This window comes from Orcinus orca, chromosome 11 (genome assembly GCF_937001465.1).
Source record: "Orcinus orca chromosome 11, mOrcOrc1.1, whole genome shotgun sequence".
Taxonomy (NCBI): domain Eukaryota; kingdom Metazoa; phylum Chordata; class Mammalia; order Artiodactyla; family Delphinidae; genus Orcinus; species Orcinus orca.
Window position 1 is genome coordinate 96,839,405 of NC_064569.1, and position 12,100 is coordinate 96,851,504.

At 48.0% G+C, this 12,100-nt stretch overlaps 1 protein-coding gene and 1 long non-coding RNA gene across 3 annotated transcripts in view; one reads left to right on the forward strand and one right to left on the reverse strand.

The window, feature by feature from the left end:
* PACSIN2 (protein kinase C and casein kinase substrate in neurons 2) overlaps window positions 1–11,574 on the reverse strand; it is a 139,861-nt gene extending 128,287 nt beyond the window's left edge. The window contains exon 1 of one of the 2 annotated variants that reach the window (XM_033405196.2): window positions 11,421–11,574. The gene's annotated coding sequence lies outside the window, so the exon portion shown is untranslated. The remainder of the gene's footprint in view (window positions 1–11,420) is intronic. The other variant, XM_033405197.2, reaches the window with a different exon arrangement.
* The window catches only part of LOC125960485 (uncharacterized), a 327,476-nt gene continuing 317,612 nt past the window's right edge, over window positions 2,237–12,100 (forward strand). The window contains exon 1 of the long non-coding RNA XR_007470188.1: window positions 2,237–2,313. This is a non-coding gene — a long non-coding RNA (uncharacterized LOC125960485). The remainder of the gene's footprint in view (window positions 2,314–12,100) is intronic.

The window sequence follows — 12,100 nt, forward strand, 5'->3', positions numbered from 1 at the left end:
AGCTAGGCAGCACCTAGCTGAGCCAATGCAGTCAGATTAGCCCTACAGTGCTGGCATTAAAAACCTACTTGTGCCTGAGAAACAAAACTCTTGTTATGCTTCTGTGTTGTTTGTGATTAGTTCCTCTTATTTCTACCTGAGTACATACTAATGTTTTCTGTTTTGTTGTGTTGTGAACGTCAGACTTTCTTAGCTAGGATAAGAGGAACCAAGAAAAGAGGAGTTTTTGCCCAGGATGAGGCCAGAGAACTAAAGAGGAAGCAGCCTTCTGCGGGTGGAGGAGTGTGATGGAGGCACAGCAGGAATCCAAGAGAGAGAACCCGAGGGTGAGAGTTGAGGTCTGGCCACTGCTCCCCACCTGGGGCCCTCCTTGTCCCTGCTAAGCACCTTTTCCTTTGCAAACCCTGAAAATGAACCACCAGGAAACTAGGACTCCACTTAATCTTCAGGTGAATACCTAAGGAACAGTGGAAGGTGAAAAAGTAAGCCAGCCCATGGTGAAGGGACATGGTAAAGGACACAGTGACTTCAGAGCAGAAAAACAAACAAGACAAAAAAGAAAAGAAAAGGAAAAAAAAAGTGTAAGCACCAACACTATAAACCTCCCAATACTTCTCGGACTTCCCTGGTGGTCCAGTGGTTAAGAATCCGTGCTTCCAGTACTGAGGGCACGTGTTCGATCCCTGGTCGGGGAAGTTCCACATGCTGCGCACTGCGGCCAAACAAACAAACCTCCCAGTACTTCTCTGAGATGTTTGCCTCTAGCAATGGTAGGAATGTCCGTGAGAGCAGCATCTAGAAGCTACACAGGCAAAATCCAAAGGATCTCGAGATCCCCCAGGCTGTCCTGATGTGTGACGATACCAGCAGAAACAACCTTGCATGGTCTTTCCCACTATGCGTATTTCAAGTGAGGAAAAGAAAAGAAGAACAAGTTCAGAGAGACTGTGGTTCAGAGTATCATGACAGCTGAATTGATGAAGGAATGCAACCACAAACATTTACAACCTAGGGAATGCAGAACATTGGCTCAGGTGATCAATAAACAAAGTAGTAAGGACTTTTTCAAAGACTGTTTCTTGTTTATGAAAGTAAAAACATCTAATTCAAGTAAAATGATATCCAGAAACTTAGGAGGAAATGTGACTCATTTAAGAAAACCTCACAAAAGTTTATCTCACAGATACTTGGAAGTTCTAAAGGCCAAAGCATTTTAAAGAGAAAAAAAAAAACTCCCTCAATTTTTTTCATCCATAAATATCAGGAAGATAAACCCAGAAGCAACGGAGTAGGCTTTCAAAACACTCTAAGATGTTCATACCCTTTAATCCAAGATTTCTATTTCTGGGAATTTGTACCCAGGAACTAATTACACAAATGAGAAAAGAAAAATGAAATTGTAAACTGCAAATTCATCTAGAATAGCAAAAAAAAAAAAAAGTGGAAATAACCTAAAATGTCCATCATTAGGGGAATGTTTTAACCTCATTACATTAACAGAATTAGGGCTTCCCTGGTGGCGCAGTGGTTGAGAGTCCGCCTTCCGATGCAGGGTACACGGGTTTGTGCCCCGGTCCAGGAAGATCCCACATGCCGCGAAGTGGCTGGGCCCGTGAGCCGTGGCCGCTAAGCCTGCGTGTCCGGAGCCTGTGCTCCGCAACGGGAGAGGCCACAACAGTGAGAGGCCCGCATACCGCAAAAAAAAAAAAAAAGTACGTAAAGAAACATTAACAGGATTACATAACCATTAAAAATCTTTTTAAGGACAATGATAAAAACATGATATTTGATAAAATATTTAAGGGAATCTGATGAATACAATTGTGACAGTGTAGATTGACGAGAAGGGGACAACCACATGTAGCCAGTATAGGCTTCAAATTGTCTCCCCTGTTTACAACACTAATGACCTTGGACTAAGCACATGATCTCACTACCTGCAGGGCCCTCATGTTCAAACTGGTAACCTCAGAGTCTTGAGTGTTGCTGTGAAGACAGAGGCAATGCCTCTTGCTTCTTCTGAAGCATGGAACAAAGTAGTCAGTAGGTGGCAGCTACTGCTTCTAAGATACATAAAAACCCCTATGCATATGCAAAGTAAAATACAAGGTTCTTTATTAAAAAAAATCTATTTTCTATGTTGTACCTTCAATTTTTAAAAGACTAGAAAGCAAAAACACAAAACAAAAAAAAAGCCTTTTGACACAAAAGTGACAAATATTTACAAGCATAAAAACAAAGATCTGGGCTTCCCTGGTGGCGCAGTGGTTGAGAGTCTGCCTGCCGATGCAGGGGACACGGGTTCGTGGCCCGGTCCGGGAGGATCCCGCATGCCGCGGAGCAGTGGGCCCGTGAGCCATGGCCGCTGGGCCTGCGCGTCTGGAGCCTGTGCTCCACGGCAGGGGAGGCCACAGCAGTGAGAGGCCCGCGTACTACAAAAAAAAAAATTGCTCTAATTTACCTGTACAAATGATGTTCATTTGATATCACAATATCAACAAAATGTGAACCTCTTTTACAAAGTGTAGTGCAAATGAATGCTTTAAAGAAATGTAATTTCTTCTCCCCTAAATAAGTGCTCTTTCTTTTAATTTTTAAAATTTATTTTTTATTTATTTGTTTATTTATTTATTTATGGCGGCGTTGGGTCTTCGTTGCTGTGCGCAGGCTTTCTCTAGTTGCGGAGAGCGGGGGGCTACTCTTCACTGCGGTGGCTTCTCTTGTAGAGCACGGGCTCTAGGTGCGCGGGCTTCAGTAGTTGTGGCTTGCGGGCTCTAGAGCACAGGCTCAGTAGTTGTGGCGCACGGGCTTAGTTGCTCTGTGGCATGTGGGATCTTCCTGGACCCCGGAAGGGCTCAAACCCGTGTCCCCTGCATTGGCAGGCGGATTCTTAACCACCGCGCCACCAAGAAAGTCCCTCCCCTAAGTAAGTGCTTTTTCAATCTCATATGACACCAAGGCGAGGCAAGAGCATTCCCACCAAAGCCAGGAGCTCTGGACTGTTTAGAAGCCTCTCCCTTTCTGCCCTTATCTCCCCACTGCATAAATTATTGCAAACTTTTGGATTATCTTAATCAAGTTAGTTGTAGGCATAGATCCTGTCTTAAACAAAAGACCACATAACTTGCCTCTTTTCTATGTTTCTGAGAAGTGGGGAAGGAAGATTAACTTAAAGATTTTTTTCATATTTGAGGGCAAATGACTCAGAATACACTTATTCAAGACAGCAGGTAAGTGTGGCTTCAGAGCCAGGCTGAGGGTCAGCTCTGCCGGTGACGCTGTGAAGGTCACTTCATCTCTCAGAGCTTTGGTTTACTCATGTGTAAAGTGAACTTTATCTTGTTGCAAGAATTAAATGAGCAGGAGCGTAAAGCTTCTTGTACGGTCCCTCAGAAAGCCCCAGAGGCCTGTCCCAGACGGTGATGCCCTGCCCCCGATCTACCCCCCTCACTGGCTGCCCTAGCTCCTTAGCTGATGGCTACCTTCACTGGTGCAGAGGGCACAACTGCTTCCTTAATTAAAACATTGTCATGTCCAAGCTAAACAGCACCCAGGTAGGCCCGCTCCATCCTCCAGCAATCAGTCAGCTACAAAACCCACCAACAGCAGGCCTGAAGGTCCACATGGGGTGCAGAGCCTGCTCTGTGGTTCTTCTGAAGACCACAACTCACAGACGTGGCGTGCTCAGTTGGCGACAACATAACTGGATACAATGGTACTTAAAAATATGAAAATGTTCACAAACTATGGTTTGGGTATCACTTTACAATAATAAAATTTCATTTATTCAATAGGAAACTTCAAAGCACTAGCCACAGCTTATTCTATATGTGAAAGACCACCCTGCAGGCCCCAGCAGAGATCCCCATAACTAGGATCTCTAAGAGCTACAGACTTGGGCTGAGGCCCACCTGGGGTCCTGGCTGGCCAGCCTCAGTCAAAACCAATGACTCTCCAGTCCTCCCTCTTATCCTCCTCTGAAAAATGAAGAGGGGAGCAAACCAACAAGGCTGTTCTGAAAACAAAATCAGGACTATGGGAAAATTCCTGGTAAACTGAAAATGCCTACACAATCAAGCCATTCATATATATATTTTTTAAATTACAGAGTCAAGTTATTACTTAAATATTAATTCTAAAAGTAAAAGGCCAATGGAACAGTTTGGAAATCAAGGAGAAACTTTCCGTACTTCTACAACCTTAACTATAGTTGCTGTATATTGTTTTAATATTTTACACTTGTGATGAGTATACCTATTGCTTTACAATTTGCTTTTTCAAGCCTTTAAATTTTTCATTACTTAAGTATGAGCTACTGTCACCATCACACATGGTCCCTTCCAATTCTGAGTCACTAAGGCTAGTCACAACACCAAGGGTCAGGCTTTCTATAACCTAGGTAACATTCAACTCAAGCACAAAATCACCAACCCAGATGGGAGCAAGGCCTCTGTGTGGCAGGGCTGCCCTCAAAATCCAGGAAGGAAAAGATCGCCCTCAAGCCTTCACCCCAACAAAGGGGACAGAATCAGAGAGAAGCCTGGAGGTGGAAAGAAGAGACAAGACAGGCCCTGTGAGGGGTGGGATGGGAGTGTGTTCCATGCAGGGTCAGAAGCCTCATCCATGTCGACAACCTCAACAGCATCCCTGTGACCCTGAGTCACCAAGGAGAGGTCCGAGTATACTGAATACACTTAGGCTGAGAAAAGAATAACACATCTTAGAAGGATTTTCAATAGAATTGGATAATATAACATCAGTTTGAGCCCTTTAAACGTATATTTCTCTTAATTAGCAAATTCACTCAAGTAGACCCTGCACTTTGAGCGATACCGAAGTTACTGCGCTGGCACCATGAATCAGGCACAGGTGCTGAGCTCTCGGGGTCTATGGTCCGCTCCCTCACACTGCCCTCCCCAAGTTGTATGAGGAGGGGGCTGTCAACATCCTGGTTTTGGAGATGTTGAAATATTTGGCCAAGGAAGACCACGGTTACCTAGTAGTAGCGCTGGCACTCAAACCCAGGGCTGTGTGGCTCTGAAACCATGTTACTTCCTATACCTTACTGCAAATACTACCTTTTTTCTGCAGGAACTGGCGGTGGAAGTTACACACTAACTGCATGGATTTGTGAGCATAAGCCATATGAAAAGAGAGGCAGAACCCAGGCAGCTGCTGTATTACCAACTAAAAACATAAATTCAGGCAAAGGAACTGAGTTAAGACTGACGCCAGTCCTACTGTGGAAGCCCCTCTCATCAGAGTTTAGCACTGCTTCCTAAGAACTTCCACACTAATCCTTGAGCCTCCAGGGACATAAGTGACTTTTGTTAAAATAAGCCACTTGAATCACCCCTCCCCCATCTGCATTTCTGACTTCTCACCTGACGCTCTCTCTTCTGTGCAGAGCTTCAACCTGCTGTGTCTACTACCCCAAAACAGCTCCCTATTGAACTCCATCTTCCAGGAGGAGGTCCAAACCCGAGCTTGGCCTGCAAGGCAGGTCACACAACCTGAAGTCTGCCCACCCAGCCTTCCCCTCCTCCACCCTCAGCAGCCCCTTCACACCGTCAAGTTCTTTACAATGCCGTGCCTCTGCCTGGGCCTCTCCTTCCAGTCACTGCCACCTGGAGAGCGCCTGGAGAGTGGCAAAACCACTCCGAAGTCACCTCCCTGAAGGCCAGCTTCTGTGCAGTGTCCTGAGGGCGGTCAGATCCACCCTCCTCTGTCTGCCCCTACTTTGTACACACTCCCATCTGCTACTGTCACAAAGATGGGATCGCTTCTAAGCTCACCTCCTGACAGTCACCTGAATCTCGGGATCCCAGAACTGTGAGGAGAGACAAGTGTCAGGGGCACTGCACACACAGTGGCCAGGAAGGCTCCCTTCGACCCACCTTGCCCAGCTCCCATCATCGGTGTACACTCCTTCCAAACACTCAGCCCCGGAGTGAACTTTAAATAAAAAGCAGGCACTTCGACATAGCAGCCTAATGGAGTTCCCCAGCTCATTACTGACAACTCTGCCGCTCTATCAATATATAAATCACAGACAGGCCTCTGGAAAAAAAGAGCCAACAGATGCAAGTTTCCTGGTCAGAGAAGGGCCCGTGAATACTAGCAGACCTCAAGGCAGGTTGTGTAGTTAACTGGATGCCATCCCTGCACGGTGGCAGCAGCCTGGAGTCTACACTTCATCGTGGGCCTTGGCCTCTAACAGCCTCATCTCCTCACCAATGCCTCTCTGGCGAGCAACTCACCTAGGGAAGCTGACACATGACATCACGCTTTATGTTCGATGTCAGTGAGGCTGTGCATGTCTGCCTCATCCTCTCCAGTACTCTAAAGAAATGCACTGTGAAATGAGCAAATACCCTTTTCCATGCCTGGAGAGTGAATGATGTCGGCCAGTCTCCTTACAGGTATCAGACATAACATAATAGGAAGACTGGAGGACACCCACATATACCACATTTGAGTGGTACCTACTGTATACCATCCTATTACCTCCATGTCTGATTATTCAGAACATCTTTATTATGATGATTCTTTTCATCAGTAATAAACCATTTAACATCTGTGAGGCTTTAAAGTTTAGTATTTTTTTGCTTACACAAGCCCTTTATATAGCTGATACACTGTATTCTGTTAATAAACTGAAAAAAAACAGTCCCTAAAATATTCAGAATCTGGCCAGAAGGCCACAAGAAGTCACTGTTGGATAGTCATGGTCATTGGCACAATCCACACCCAACTCTCAAACCCACCCAGCAGCTCTGGGCCCAGCGAGGGGCCTCTCAGGCTGCAGGAAAAGTCTCATCTGTGAGGACATATTCGACAGAACAAGTCAAATGTTTGGAATTTTCACTTAACATTTATTTCACAAGTTTCTCAAGTACCACTCAACTGAAAAGTAATCATCTCAATGTACTCTTTAATCAATAAACATGAAACAACTCTGCTCAAAACGCTCAAGTCCCACAAATGTTTCCCTATGAAAAGTATGGCACAAAAAAATAACAAAAACAAAATAAGTAACCTTTTGACAGTCAGGCAGAAAGGTGTTTAGTGATCCAAATTCAGACAAAAAAAACAGTCCTTTCAGCAGATGCACCAGTATTTCCTCTGCAAGTGACACATTCTGGGATATCTACACTGCCAAACATAACCAACCACCAAGGAAGCAAAACCTAATGGAAAAACCCCAAGCTGGCAACCAGGAGCCCTGACTCTGGTCCCAGGACAGGCCGCTGGCTGTGTAACGCTACTAAAGTGGTGGACAGGTCTGGTACCCCTTTCTCCATCAGAAGAAGGAATATCCATCACCACCCACACTGTTCAGAAATATTCTGGGGACAAAAAATGAGAGGTGAAAATGCTTTGGAATGTGTCTTCCATAAATACAAGTCATCATTATTATTAGCTCAAAGAAGACCAGGAAAATAGGATTACAGAATATCAGAGGTGAGAGGGAGCTTAGAGATGGGATGATCCAGGAATTCCTAATCTGGGGTCCAGGCCTCTGATGCTGTCCACAAGTGTGCTTTCTGGGAAGAAGTCCATAGTTGTTATCAGATTCTCAAAAGGTTAAGAACCTCCAAGGCTCTCCTTTTACAAACATGAAAACTGAGACCATAAGATATGTGATTGTCCTAGGCCTCAGGGTTAGTCAGGAAAAGGCTGGACAGAGCCCAGGGTTCCTAGTCTCCATCTATGCTCCTCCCCCTCTACTATCGCACATTCCAGGGAGGAAAAAAGTCACATAAAGCTCACATAGCTAAATAAATAATTTTTTTAAAAATGGGGCTTCTCTGGTGGCGCAGTGGTTAAGAATCCACCTGCCAATGTAGGGGACACGGGTTCGAGCCCTGGTCCAGGAAGATCCCACATGCCGCGGAGCAACTAAGCCCCTGTGCCACAACTACCGAGCCTGCGCCTTAGAGCCTGTGCTCCGCAACAAAGAGAAGCCACCCCAGTGAGAAGCCCGCGCACCACAACGAAGTGTAGCCCCCACTCGCCTCAACTAGAGAAAGCTGCGCGCAACGAAGACCCAACGCGGCCAAAAATAAATTTAAAAAAAACCAAAAACCACCACACACGTGGTTTCTAAAGTTATAGCAAAATTTCCATCCTTTTTTTTTTCTTAATGCTTCTGAGGCCTTTGATCGCTGAGGCCTTTGATTGTTGAGATAGCATTTTTATTCATTCTATATTCTCATATGCTGTTCTTTCAGTGCCTAATGTCAGGAAACACTCAGATGATGTTTTAATATTGAAAATAAAGATTTTATTCTAGGAAACAAGAAAACTAGACTACATGATGCTGTTTTATTAAGCAAACAGATAAACATACAATCATGGGAATGACTACAAGCTAATATATAACATAAGTAAGGAGTTTTTGTCATTTTGTGTTTTTAATTAAAATACCAAAGCTTGTGCTCTTAGATGGCCACTGCCCCTCGAATAGCTACCATTGGAACCACACATACGCCAAGAATGTTGCATTGTGCAGAATACTCTGAGAATTCTTCTTTTAACACTGCCTTCAGTCAGCATAGCATAATCGTCTGAATACCACCAGTCTCAAGGCACTCCTACACAGCCATCCCAGGGACCACTACTGGGCCCATCAGGAACCAGGTTTCAGGCACTGACATGCTTTCAGGTATGCGAAGGATCAATGCCAGGGCCATAAAGTAAGGTCTCTACCTGTGGAATGCACACTGACTGACTTCGTAACTAACGCACTGCTGCGCTGCCTTCAGGTATGCCGCTGCACTTCCAAACAATCTTAATTGGAAAAAAACTGAGCCAGCACTATCGCTCATGTGAATGTGGTCATTACCCAAATAATCTACAGGGTGGCCTCCACAAAGTCACCAGTACAATCTGATGGCAGATAAGGCAGGCCCGAGTCAGATGGGAGGTCCAGGTAAGGGTAGCCAGAGAGCACTTGGTAAAAGCTATCATGATCTCTAAACACAAGGTGCCATTACTATTATTAAGGAATCTATGCCACCTTTTTGATATTCCATAACATCCTGGAATCAACTGTGACCTGGTCAGAAGAAGGAAACCTGAGCACCAGGCCCTTAACTTGGTCTGCACAGATTATTATTTAAGTGAATAATTATTATTATTTAAGTGAATAATAATTATTCAAGTGAATAATAAGAAATGAAAAAATGTAAGGACAAATGCCCCTCATCTCCCAACCCAGAAATTGCCTGGCCATCAGAGATCTGGACTGGGCATCCAAGACTGGGAAAGACAACTTTATCTCCCAGCAACAAGCCATGTTCAAAACCTAGATATTGGGACTTCCCTGGTGGTCCAGTGGTTAAGACTCCACCTTCCAATGCAGGGGACCTGGGTTCGATCCCTGGTTGGGGAACTAAGATCCCACATGCCGTGGGGCAACTGAGCCCATGCGCCCAACTAAGATCCGACACGAATGAATGAATGAATGAATTTTTAAAAATCAACACGCTTTATAAAAAAGGTCATGGAGTATTTATTTAAAAAAAAACAGATACAGCTTTCTATATATGCCTGCTGTTAGATCATTTAAATATTATGACCTATATCTTATACATTTGAGACTAAAAGTAATAAAGTTTCAGTTCCCCAACAGCATGAGCTAAGAATGATATTTCCATTCAAATGAATTTTTATTCTTCCCCAAAAAAGTGAATTAAGAGTGCAGACCTAATCACTCATCTATTCCTCTGTGTTACGTTACTTTCCCAAGTAATAAATATCATCAGCCTAATGGCCAGTTTCTTTAAAGCTGCAAGACAATTGTCAAAAGAAAAACACACCACAGGAAAGTTTTTGATGTAGTGGTCTCATATCTCAACTAACATAACCTCACCAAGGAGACTGTGAAACTCTAGAATTAAGTTTAAGTGCACACAGATTATTGTTTCCCATGTGAATCAAGAGAAACCCCCGTTGCACTGGCTCCCATTCAATGCCTCTATGGGGAGGCTGCAGGCAGGCTTGTGAATCAAGTGTAATAAGAACTTTCGTGCAAGAAGGGGAGGGCTGGCATTCAACTGAGCCCACCTGGTTGGCTCCCTTGCCCTGGGTTAAAACAGAACTTCAGCATATTGGGATAACTGAAGAGGAAGGAACTGCAGAGAAGGGAAGGAATTGGTGTGAGCTCACCGCCCGTAGCCCAGGTTTAAATTCTCTGAGCTGGTCTCCTGATTTTCATCAGGACAGCCAGGGTGTGTTTGGTAAACAGTGTAATGAGTAGCCGTGGAGTCTCTGAGCAGCCAACCCTCCTTAACCACAGGAACACAGGACAGTTGGGGTAAAGGAGAGAAGACAAGACCCAGGAATGGTGCACAGACCCCACCTGAAGGCCGCCTTCCCTCAGGCACCCAACCCGAGAGCAGCATCCTCAAAGGCTGCAGCTGTGTGGGACTCCCGGCGACAGCACAACTCGCTCCCCTGACCAACTCCTCTGAGAAGAAAACCAGCCTTCCCAGGTGGAGCTGAAACCCAACAAGCCACTGAAACTGAGCAGCAGCAGAAATCACTACCTCTCCAATCCTAGGCCTCTCCGGATGCCCCAGCAGGCTGGAAACTCACGTTTCTAGAAATGACAGTCTGGGAAAACTACGAGGGGCAACCGGGCAAACACCCCCAGCCTCTCCTGCCCGTTCCCCCAGTCCTAGGACCCGCTCACAAAGAACGGCTTGCCATCCCCCCGCCCCACAGAGCCAGAAGAGGGACAGGGAGGGTGAGAAGGAAGGAAATGGAGGACGGTCATCAAAGCGCCCCAAATACGCGCGTCCGCATATGTGTCCCGCCTGCTCTGGCCGCCCCCTCCCCTCCAGGCCACCCTCGGGCCCAGCCCTGCCCTCTAACCGGCGCCAACCGGGCCCCCTCTCCTCCGGCGCGGCTCCCCGAGACGCCCGCGCTTCCCCCAGGGAACCCCTGCACCCCTCGGCTTCCCCGCATCCCCTCCCCAAGTCTCTCCTAAAGTCGTCCGTCCCCCCTTCTGCGGCAGCGCTCTTGCCTCCGCGGGCCCCGCTCCCCAACTTCTCTCTCCAGCAAGCCCTCAACCCGAGAACTCGTCCTCTCCTCTGTGGCGCCCCCGCACCAACCCCGCACCCCTCGGCCCCCAGCTTTCCTCAAGCCCAGCCCACCCGCCCTCCGGAGGCCCCTCGACGTCCTCTCTGGCGCCCCCCTCGGCCCCCGGACGCCCCTCGGCGCCCGCGGTGGCCCCAGAACACACCCCCTCCCACAGCGACAGGAAGTTCGCCCGCCGGCGGCGCGGCCCCAGAGGCTGCCCTCGGGCGCGGAGCGCGGCCCCAGCGTGGCGGCCTGACAGGGCGCGGGCCCGGCCGCCGACCAGCGCCCCGCGTCCGTCCGCGGCGCCCCAACCGTCGCGGCGTGCCCCTCACCTTGGCCGCTGTTCGCCTCCCGACACGCCGCGCACCCTTCTCTGGCCGCGACCGCGTCTTCAGCCCCGGCTCCGGCCCCGGCCCGGCTCCCGCCCTCGCTCTGGCCGCACTGTCCAGCCCTGCCCTGCCCCGCCGCGGCCGCTTCTGCCGCCAGCCCCGAGCGCCCCGCCCCCGCCGCGCCCGCTGTGCTCGCGCCATTGGCTGCTGGGAGCCTGTCCCGCCCCACAGCCCCTTCAGCGTCCCTGATTGGGCCAGAGGAGCGACGAGGCGGCACGCCCCCTAGCGCGCCAAAGGGACCTCCCGTGGGCGTCATTGGCGACTACCTTTGTCAATCAAAGGGGGAGAGCCTGCTTAACCGAGGAGAGGGCGGCTGGGGTCACTTTCCCCGAGTCGCTCAGAGGCTGAGGTCCGCAAGACTTACTGCCTGGAGTCAGTGTTTCGGCTTTGCGGGCGCCCAGAGGTGGGGGCCGCGGGAGGGTCGCACCGCACTTAACTGGGAATTCAGGGAAGGTAGTCTTTCTGAAAGTTTTCTCCCCTAAGGCACTCACAGAAGCCAATGTCATCAGGGCTTCCTCAGATTCACTTGAGCCGGCTTAGTTTAAGCAAGACGGAGAGCGGGGTGTGTGTGTGTGTGTGTGTGTGTGTGTGTGTGTGCGCTCGTGCGTGTTCACAGAGCCCAC